The sequence below is a fragment of the Topomyia yanbarensis genome, chromosome 3 (assembly GCF_030247195.1).
Source record: "Topomyia yanbarensis strain Yona2022 chromosome 3, ASM3024719v1, whole genome shotgun sequence".
Lineage (NCBI taxonomy): Eukaryota > Metazoa > Arthropoda > Insecta > Diptera > Culicidae > Topomyia > Topomyia yanbarensis.
The window spans coordinates 390,330,556-390,341,511 of record NC_080672.1 but is presented as its reverse complement, the minus strand read 5'-3'; the positions used below and the strand labels follow the sequence as shown (position 1 = coordinate 390,341,511).

General features: G+C 36.1%; 1 long non-coding RNA gene across 1 annotated transcript in view; it reads right to left on the bottom strand.

Moving 5' to 3' along the window:
* Window positions 1–3,402: 3,402 nt before the first annotated feature.
* The window catches only part of LOC131689117 (uncharacterized), a 245,188-nt gene continuing 237,634 nt past the window's right edge, over window positions 3,403–10,956 (bottom strand). The window contains exon 3 of the long non-coding RNA XR_009305348.1: window positions 3,403–3,854. This is a non-coding gene — a long non-coding RNA (uncharacterized LOC131689117). The remainder of the gene's footprint in view (window positions 3,855–10,956) is intronic.

Sequence of the window (10,956 nt, the reverse complement as noted above, 5' to 3'; positions counted from 1 at the left end):
TTTATTTATTTTATGCAATTTATATGTTTCATACATTTTATTTATCGCATGTTTGTTATTAAAACATTTATTTCATAATTTTTTTTATTAGTTTTATTTATTTAATTTATTCTACATATTTTATTTACTTTAATTATTTTATTTATTTTATTTCTTCGATTGATTCATCTTATCTATTATTTATGTATATAAGGACGGAAGGGGATAGGGATAATTTGAAACAAAAACACTATTTCGCTGATTTTTTACGGATATACCTATTTTATGTATTTTATGAATTTAAAGTATTTCATGTATTTTCTATATTTTAAGTGCTTTATGCATTTTGTATATTTCAGGTGTGTTATATAATTTATATATTACATGTTTTATGTATTTAGTGTATTTTATGTATTTCATATATTTGATGCAGTTTATCTAGTATGTATATTTTGTGTATTTTATGCGTAATATGTGTTTTATGTATTATTTGTAATTAATGTCTTTAATCTATTTGATATATTTGATGCATTTTATTGATTTTATACTTTTCATGCATTTTATTTATCTCATTAATATTATCAAATAATTTATCTCATTTTTTTTCTATTTGTTAGATATATTTCATTTGTACTACTTATTTTTATTATTTCATTTACTTTATTTATTTCGTTTATTTTGTTTATTTTATTTCTTCGATTGATTTATCTTATTCACTATTCATGAATTTCAGGGGGGGTTGTATAATTCGAAAAAAAACAATATAATGCTGATTTTTCACGGATATACCTATTTCATTTATTTTTGCATTTTATATATTTTAAGTATTTTATGTTTTTTCATGCATTTGGTGTATTGCAGGTGTGTTATGTATTTTATATATTACGTATTTTAAGTATTTCATTTGTTTTACGCATTTTATATATTTTCTGTATTTTTATATAACTTATGTATTTCATATTTTTTAAATATTTTACGTATTTTACTTATTTTATGCATATATATTTTATTTATTTTATGTATTTTTTGTATTTAATATATTTCCTATATGCTTAATATGTTATGTATTTCGAGTATTTTATGTATTTTGCTTATTTTATGTAGTGTATTTGTTGTATTTTATCTATTTCATGTGTTTTATTCTGTTTATTTGATTTATCTTATTCCATTTGTGCTATTTATTCGATTGACCTATCTTATCCAATAGTTATATATTCAAGGGGGGGGGGGGGTTGGTTAAAGGAACCTTTTTAGCGAAAAACACATTTTTCGCTCTTTTTTCCGAAAATGCAGCTTAGGAAAATTTATTCGCACTGATTTGGAGAACATTTAGCTAAATTTCCGCAATTAAATATTGAAAATTAAGCCGGCGACAGATACCAAGATTTTGCAGGATTGTTATCTCGGGCTTTGAAAACTTGGTTTTCAGAAAAACGCGTTTAATTTTTTTCTCAATAAGCGAGGAAAAATATTTTTTTTTAAACTTACACTGGATCATCGATCCCAGGGCCATAAGGTACGTTTGCGACAGCAATTTAGTTGTCTTAAAAAAAATTTCTAGCAAAATAATATTTTCCGAATTTGCTTATCCCTTACCACCCTCCCCCTTAATTAGTCTTCGATAAATTACTTTGCATAGGCAATTACATACTGCTTGGTATCTTGAACACATTTTATGTAATTTATTTTATTCACTTTATGTATTTCATATTAATTTGTTTTAAATTTTATTGAGTTTGTTTGTTTTTTTATTTTATCCATTTCGTTTAATTTATTTATATGATATATTTTTTTATTATATGTTTATATATTACTTTTCGATAAATTACATCACACAGACATTTTTATACTAATTCTTAATCAAAGCATTTTATTTCGCTTTTGTTATTTATTTAATTTATCCTATTTCGTTTTTGCCTTTCTCATATAGAAAGGTTATGCAATCACTCTGAAAAACGTCAACCTAATCCCGGCCCGGAGGGCCGAGTGTCATATCCCATTCGACTCAGTTTGTCGAGATCGGAAAAAGTCTGTATGTGTGTATATGTGTGTGTATGTATGTGCGTATGTGTCAAATAATGTCACTCATTTTTCTCAGAGATGGCTGGACTGATTTGCCCAAACTTAGTCTCAAATGAAAGGTGCAACCTTCCCATCGGCTGCTATTGAATTTTGGATCGATCGGAATTCTGGTTCCGGAATTGCGGGTTTCAGAGTGCGGCCATACAGAAATTTCTCATATAAACTATAGGAAAAATTAAAAATAGAATTTTTATTTTTGATGCTAAATGTCTTCAAGGTACATGAAACGTCGAGATTTGATACAAACTCGAAAAAAAATTTGACGACGATTCACTTTTTTGGATTTTGGCACATTTTTGCCTTTCTCATATAGAAAGGTTATGCTATCACTCTGAAAAACGTCAACCTAATCCCGGCCGGAAGGCCAAATTTTTTTTTCGACTCGCATAAGGTTTCTGGATTTTAATAGGGGCGTAGTTGATGGTTTACGGAGAGGGGTTACACCCCCCTCTACTGTTCACTCCCCTCCCTTAAAAATCTCCTTAAATCACCCTCAGACCACCGCCCCATCCAGCCCTCATACCCCTCCCTTTCAACCCCATCATCTTTAAACCACCACTATATCACAAAACATACCAATTTAAGCTGGGGAGTCGTTCGTTCATGGGACTTTCGCCCTCCTCACATACCCACCCCCGCATGACAAAATGAGTTAGCAGATAACATTGATCTAATGCTGATTAGGCTAATGGAGTATGATATTTTTTGTTTCAAGTGTTTCACCGTCGAGACGTAGCTCATCAAGTTCGTGGCTGGCATGCCATTGTGTATAAGTGCAAAGTGTACTAAAAATGTAATGGACATTTCCACAATTATGTTGAACATAGAAAGCCTCCGTGCCATAGTTTAGAGAAATGAGAAAGGCACAATTGCACCGCTAGGTGGATTAAAACAGGTTTTTTTTAATAATTTCCATTTTTGATATTAATTTTTACACGTTTCATTTGTTTTGATAATTTGATTTATATTATTTTTTATCGACTAATTTTATGAATTTGATTATTCTTTACATTACCTGCAGCAATTGTCTCTTTCATTCATTTTAATCATTTATAATTAATTAATTTCATTTAGTTGGTTAATTTTGTATTGTGGATTTATTAATTTTTTCGAGGCTTTATTCGTGCAGAATTCGATCTCTAGTTAGGTACGTACGTAAACTGCGATATGTATAAAAAATGACCAACCTACGTCAAAATTCAATATTCAATATGCAACAGTAAACGTTCGCAATGTTGTTTGAAAAACAAACAAAAAATCTGTCAGAATGTATATTCGATGTAAAAACAGGGATCACGATGCGGAAGTTTTAAAATTTTGAAACTCAAACGACACTCCACTATTTTCATACCCAATTCCATCGGACGCTAACTCAGCTCGATTTTCGAACCGTAAAATACCCGTTCCGGTACAGCGGCATGGATATTTTGTGTGCAAATGATACCTACTGAATTCTACTCTGAAAGGAAAGAGGCTATAATGTTTCTTTCTAATTTGTTTGGTAAAGTGATCCCAAAAATTCCTGCCAAATTGTGTAAACACTCCCCCCAATTCCAATTAGCTGCTTAGTTCTGCAAACACTGTCTAAACGATACGGTAAATCTTACCAAAAAGAAATTGAATCTCCCTACACTAAAAGATCCTTCCCGGCTCACCTGTATGTGTGTGTGTACAACCCCGCAAGCAAGAACGTCCCAAGAAATCGATATTTACGATGGTATTAGCAACTGCTCCGAGCTCATTCCGGCATAACTAAGGTGTTGAAGAGGCAGATCGCAATCCACTAACCTGATCTGAAACGATAAAGAGAGAGAGAAAGAGGGGAAAAGTGGTGGTTAATTAAAACATTTCACAACATCGTAAAAAACGTTGCGGCTCGATAAGCAGCTCGGCGCACACATTAGGGAATTGGTACGTTGGAACCCGATGTAGTCTAAATGTGGACGCAGGTGCGACGGGGTGGCATGCATGCAAATCTGGTCTCGACTAGATAGCTTCTGAACACCGCACGACCGCCGCAGCCGCCGCCATCGGCTTCATTAGCATCAGATTGCACTACGGGCGGATTAAAAACAACTTATTATGAAATAGCGCCACATGGCGCGCCCAAAGCACTGCAATCCTTCGACAGGTACTACGGGTACTGGAACTGGATGGTGAGGAGGCTAGGAGAAGCACAACAAGAGCAACCGCAGGAAATGGGATTAAACTTGCGAGTTAGAAACATTGTTGAGAAAATATTAAGCTTTACTCCACCCAGCCAGCCGCCCTTCCCCCGCAGGGTGTAGCAATCCCGGCCTGGTTGCGTCAGTCAGTCAGTGGGTTGACTACTGATTTGCGGGTTGAAACTTTTGCATTAGTTTGAGTACAAAATCCATTATCGTTTGCGTTTCAGGCAAAGTTTTCAACCCGCCCGGGCGTTGTATTTCAAATTTAATGTCCTCCCGCGTTCGGCGAATGACTGTTGCCTTCTGTACATTGTTTTGTTGGTTGCTCCAGAAGCGGAGCTTTTCGCCGGTGGGAATTGGAGCCGATTGGAAGCAATTTACTTGCGGCTATTGGAATTGAAACAATAATATTTACTTCACAGTTTTTTTTTTCGTTTTGCTCAAGCTGACGACGATTCCACTACTTTCGTTTATTCCCTACTGTGAGGTTGAGGAAACCTACATTTTAAGAGTGATTGCAGTCGTTGCTTGTCGGATTATGGGCCTATTGTTGAGCCAAATAATAATGATATTTCCGTCCGTGGATAGCGATGGCGGAAGGCTTCTATTAAAGTTCAAGAGTTTTGGGATACTCGTGGCAGTTCTGTATTGTAATATATTTTGTAATATATTTTTAGAAGATTTTAGATCTCCGGCCCATCATGCCACAGATCCACATACACAAATATTCTATTTTCGATCTAAATTATGTATCTCCTTTTACGTTGGTACATAATGAATATGTAATCGAGGCAACATATGCGCCTTTCTTGTACTATCTAAGTAAAACAGGCAAGGACGATGCAACGTCTAAATTAAATGGATAAAAAACTCATTAAAACAGATAATGCCCTTTTTTAAAGCTTTTGTAACAAATTCACTAATCATCCAATTTTTTTTATCCCACTCGCATCTCAGCGTCCTGCGAAAGCTTTTAATCCAATCAGATTGAAATTCTCATTAAACCTAATTAAAATGGTTTACACCGTTTCGCCCGGTGGAGCCTGAAGGTGGAAACGATGAAGGACGGACAGCAGAGGAGAGAATCGATGAACACGGAGGCAAAAATGAAAGCGCGAAAAAAAGCAATTAATTAACCTGCTATTTGTTGTCCCCAGCCAGCCAGCCAGCCAGCCAGCTAACAGCACCTGCTTTGCCATCTCAGTCCCCCAGATGATCCAATGAATCACACGAGAGCCGACTAAATGCGGCGCTGTCCAAAATTAATGCCACCTGATTCTGTTACCCTGGACAACGGAGGATTAAGGGATCGGTGGGAAGTAGCAACGGCAGTAGCAGATGAAATAAATCCATTTAAATTGCAAATTAAATTTCGATATGTATATCTACTATAGCGCCTGGCTTGGGATTAAATCAGTAGGTGGGTAGGTGCGATGGAAGAGGAAGAAGAAGAAGAAAACAGAACGGGAACGTGTTCGTCCTTTGGAAGAGACTTCGCACGATCAGGTGACGAACCCGAAGCCAGAAGCTTTTATTTATACACTTTAACTGACCCTGATAATCGTCCCCGGTTCTGCACGGTTTCATAGCAGTTAAGTGTGAATCTTTTTAATTGGCTTGACGATGGTTCGACGATTGCAGAAGGTGCTAAATGCGGAGTAAGATATGCAACGATGGGTGAATAAATTTAGCAGTACAGTGGAGGTGTTCTTTACGATTAAAGTAGGCTGGATGCATGGAGAGTTCAAAATTGATTTTTCAGTGGTATTACAGGGAGATTATTAAAAATTATGATATATTTAAGATATGCGCAATTAAAAAAAATTCTAGAAGAAAAAATAGACTAAATCCGCCAGAAACATTAGCTGAACAAAATCTAAAGAATATTAAAATATGATGAAAAAAAAAAATTATTGAAAAAGCAGATCAATCCTGTAATCCTCTAATCTACAAAGTAGATATGGAAATATCTAGAACAGGATAAATCTAGTGTACTTGAAGAAACGAAAAATGTATACAACATACGTTTGGGTACTGGCTTTCGCCGTCTTGTATAAATATCAAACGACTTATTTTTTATTGGCTGAAGTTTCGGCCGTTTTTGATGGTTTTTTTTTTCAAGGAAAATTGTCCAACCAAAGACGGCCGAAATGTATGACAATCAAAAAATAAATCGTTATATATTTATACAAAACTGCGAAAACTAATACCCAAACATAAAACTCACCGAGTTGATCGAAAACATACACTTCCGTATAAACCTTATATATGCAATCCGCAAAACACTTTAGAATAAGACTTTTTGGTGGTATCGAACAGAAACAACAGGTGAACGAACGAAAACAATTATTTTAAGAAAATCCCCCAATGGCAGGTTTTGAACCCGAAACCCTTGGGACTCCGACCCAATGCACAAACCCTTATGCTATCCCCGGGGTACGATGACGTCCCAAAAAGAACACATGATTATCGCATTGGCGACATTGATCGTATCCTGCCTCTACAGCGAGATCACACACAACCGCAGCTGCCACACAACACATTTGATCTATTTAATTTCCCCGCTGGATACAAAGGCCCGGATTTTTATTATCATCTGATGTCTAATTTTAGCTGTTTACCCATCGTATTACGGTGACTGACAGATGATGACTGGTCCCTTGTTCAGTTAATAGAAATCGGACGGAGGCGAACCCACTGTTCGAATTAAACAAATATATCATATTTTTTGGTTTTTGACGTACGAATAAACTTATAAAACTCTAGCGAAAACCTAGAAATAATATGTGGTAACTGTGTGCGCTAACCTTCAACATCCCACTGACCGGAAGTTGAATTGTAATAAAAAAACAGTTTTCTACATATGGTCTGGTCAGCTCATAGCAACAATTTTAGTAGGTGTTAGCTCTATCGATTTAATAAGGACCCATTTCAGAGTGAGAGATTTATAGCTGTACATTCGGAGGAAGTTTTCCAGTGAGTAAGCCCTGATCAACGGCATCTTACTCTTAATTGCTGAGAGCTCATTTTCTAACTTTTGATCATCGCATTCCTTTCCACGGTTAACTTGAATTCCTAAATTCTGTTCACTCAATACTTCTACGTTTGAGTGCCGCCTTTATGCATGGGCACACTGGATTAAGGCCAGAGTCTCCGGAACTTTGGAGGAGGACAAGTCTAAATACCGGACCAAATTGTTCGTAATTTTTATGGGAATTTTCGATAATTTACACGAAGAAGGCCCACCAACCTCGCATTTTCACCGCTAGATTGCCCCGCTTGCATCAGTTTATCACTGCAGGTGAAAATAAGAGAGAGAATTTAATTGTCTACAACTTTGCCGAAGACTGTAAATCATTTCAGCTTGCTTGAGAGAAGTTATTTACCTTTAATAAAGTGATGCCTGAGTCAGTTTTGCGTGGGGTCTATCAGCACATGGTGATGAATCAGTAGTAGATTCTCACGAACTTAATTCTTTTTGTGAAATAATGATTGGGTTTAGCTAAATAGTATATTTGTAGGAATTTAAGTACATGCTATGAGCCATCTTTTAATACGAAAATTTTAGTTCAACATTTCGCCACGTAGAGGGCGCCAACACTAACTTTTCAACGGAAAGAGATACAATTTCGCTGTTTTCTACAAAGTTGTATAACAAGCCTTTTCCAGCATTTCTTCTGAACAAATCTATTTTCTATCTCTATTCTTTTAAAAGTTAGTGTTGGCGCCCTCTATGCGGTGAAATATGGAACGAAATTTTTGTTGTCAAAAGATGACCCATACCATGTACTAAAATAGTTACTAACATACTACTCAGTTAAACCTAACCATTATTTCGCAAAAAATAAATTTCGCGGGAACCAATTACTGAATGACCACCATGTGCTGTTAGACCCCGTGTAAAACTGACTCAGACATCATCTTATTAAAAGGACATAACTCCTCCGTAGCAAGTTGAATTGATTTGCAGTCTTCGAAGAAGTCGTAGACAGTAAAATTGTCTTTCTTATTTTCACTTGCAGTGATAAACTGATGCATACATCCTAACGCAAGTTAGGGAGTTTTCTTCGTGTAAATTGTTGAAAAATTACATAGAAACTTCGAGCAGACTTGTCCGATTTGATGCAAATTTGGAGAAGAGACTCCTTGTGGGACTAGGAATGTAGACAATAAAGCTACCTTTCATATTGTCAACGGCGTTGCGTTGTAACGATTATTTTGGCGGATTGCACACTGACTTCATCATGTTTGACTGCTGATTATCTAATACGAGTTGCTTAGGAAGTGGTAAGTAATTTTAATCGCGGCTTCTATACAATCCGAACCGAAAGATTCACTCTGCAAGAGCCAGCAGTTTCACGCGCGCGTCGTTTGTTCCCATTTCCCTGTCAGCATATGACCACAGATCCTAGCCGATTTTCACTAATGCCACTCCCACACGAAACGATACTGAGACAGACTCCAATCCGTCAACCTGTCGAAGTGAACGAACTGACAGCGGTTGGGGATAGATCCCGACCCAGTCCCGAGTTAAAGCAAACGTCAAAAGGTGGCCTGTACCCCGGTTGGCACCGCGGGGACGTAAGGGATAGGAGTTCTGTATCAGAGGTGAATGGCGACATGGATGGGCCTCATGTTGCACGATAATACAGCTTGCCAACCGTTACCTTTCATATTTTCAATTGCAGTGACAAACTGTTGCATACAGTACCACCTAGCGGTGAAAATGTAAGTTAGGGGCCTTTCTCCATGTAAATTGCCGAAAAATCTCATACAAATTTCGAACACTTTGGTCCGGTAGCTAGACTTGCAAAGAAAATTAACAAATAATCTCAATCCAAAGGTCGATTTGATTTTGTCGTAAATATTAGGGAAAAGAATAAATTATCCTTGCGAAAATAATTATTTGTTCGCTTAGCAATGGTTAATTTGGGGCGATGGTGCGGAGTGATTCACCTGTATACCACACACTCGATGGTTAACTTGATGCTAAGTGATTCTGTATTATTTAAAACGAGATAAAGTCATTTCGTGTCAAAACATAACGGTAACTGATTTTTTCGGAATTACTTTATTTGTTGTACTATTCCTTCTTGGAGCTACGAACTAGGAAATCCTACCAGCAGCAACCAAAATCATAAATATAATTTCCAGTAGAGCAGGTGCAGAGATAAAACATATGGTCAGTGATATTCGCTTAGTACTGATTGGCATTAAAGACAAAATTGGCCAAGGCAGCGTTGCCAACATTTTTTTCGAAAGAACTGGAACCTTTCTTGAAAAAAAACTGGAAAAAACTGGATGTTCGAAAAAGAATAGGTTTATGCTTATAATGTTTCAGTCAACGCTTCAATGAACGTAATTTTAAGTAAACACGTATGTTCCATACCTTTTACTGAAAATTTGAATCGATTGTTTGATATTGTTGTCCAAATGTTAAAAAAATATTAAGACATTCTAATTTGATTGTAATGGTTATAGTTACATTCGAATTTTACTGTTTTGAAGGATTCAATGTACACATGCACAAAATCCCAAATTTGAAATCATTTTCTAAAACTTGAAGATGGGCTTAAACTCTTAAAATCTTGCCGCAAGTGAAATCAGCCCACAAAACGTCGGCCTACGTCTATAGCAACTAGCTGAGTATTCAACAAATGTCCATCAAAATATTTGACACAATTTACTGCCATCTTTATGTTTGAGTAAAATTCATTTGAAATCGAATCAAAATGTACATTCCCGAACCGTAAGAAGAGTACAGGTGAGTGTTACGATGGATTGAAATCTTCTTCTGGGGTACACGCCGTCATCCCATCGCTCGCTTGAAAATTGGATGAATCAAGTTACAATTAGTAAAAAAACTAAATAAATCAATATTAAAAACTGGATAAAACTGGCTCAGATTTCAAAAAAACTGGAAGATTTTCCAGATTGTCTGTTTGACTGGATTTTGTAAAAAAAACTGGAAGAATCCAGTTTAAACTGGAAGGTTGGCATCGCTGGGCCAAGGTATTAAGGGGGTCCTCTTATATAATTGAAATGTGCCTAATGTTTGATAATTTTTTTGAAGAAGTAAAATGACTTAGACATGTGCACTATTCTGAAATATGTTTATTAAGGTTTTATCTAGAAACTAATAATTTTCGAGTGTAAGGAGTCGAAAATGGCGTCCAAAATGGCGGCTCCAGCAAAAAGTGTTTTGAAAACCGATCTCATCTGCGGGCACGATACAGGTCGCAATTCGTCGTCTACAAGCAGCAAACCAAAACGATCTTGAAGATTACATTCCGTAGAGGCGCCCCAACCTAAAAAACATGAAATCGATATAGAACCAAAATGGCGACCACAGCATCGTTTTTTCGCATGATTTTTCCACTTTTACCGGCTGTAAAAAATCGTCAATGATCAAAAAAGTTTGTGATTTTGTAGGCTACAGCGCCCGAGAATGTTGGCTTATTTTGGGCGGGCGAAACCCGAAATTGATTGGTTGAGTGGTTCAACAACGAGAATGTCTGCAGATTCGAAAAATCTTGTTTCGAGAAAGCCGCCATTTTTGACACCTTACACTCGAAAATGTTTATTTTATAGATGAAACCTTAATAAACATTTTGGAGAATAGCGCACATGTCTAAGTCATTTTACTGCTTCAAAAAAAATATTAAACATTAGATAATTTTTACCACAATTATATAAGGAGACCCTCTTAATATAGTGAAACTCAATG